Source organism: Vombatus ursinus, unplaced genomic scaffold (genome assembly GCF_900497805.2).
Source record: "Vombatus ursinus unplaced genomic scaffold, bare-nosed wombat genome assembly UNPS02014797.1, whole genome shotgun sequence".
In the NCBI taxonomy this organism is placed as follows: Eukaryota; Metazoa; Chordata; class Mammalia; order Diprotodontia; family Vombatidae; genus Vombatus; species Vombatus ursinus.
Window position 1 is genome coordinate 15,108,400 of NW_020954575.1, and position 402 is coordinate 15,108,801.

Here is a 402-nt window from a genome sequence, read left to right on the forward strand (position 1 = left end):
ATGAGAAGAGGGACAGGGAAAGTTCTGCTATCCGAAGTTGGGGAAGTAGAGGGCGGAGGAGAGAAGAGACTAAGTTGCCAGAAGAGGGAGCAGGGGGTCCAAAAGAGCAGGACTACACACCTAGACTGTGGGTATAGGACTAGGAGACTGGATTTCCCACACTTCTAGATACCCTCCACCTCCCCGCAATGGGCACCTCCCCAGACAAGTGCCGAGACACCAGGCCCTTTGTTGCTGAAGTCTGCCCTGCTTCCCGCCCAGCGGCTGGCATGGAGTGGGCACCACCGGGACCTGGCCAGACCTCCATGCCCGGGCTCCTTCTTTCTCTACTCCCTCCCTGGCTGTGCCCCCCTGCCAGTCAGGCTGGAGCTTGGCCTGGAGCTGGATCCACTGGCCATCAAC

The 402-nt window shown here is 59.7% G+C and overlaps 1 protein-coding gene across 2 annotated transcripts in view; it reads right to left on the reverse strand.

Moving 5' to 3' along the window:
* The window catches only part of ACSF2 (acyl-CoA synthetase family member 2), a 32,996-nt gene that overhangs the window by 6,424 nt on the left and 26,170 nt on the right, over positions 1–402 (reverse strand). The gene's annotated exons all lie outside the window — the stretch shown is intronic.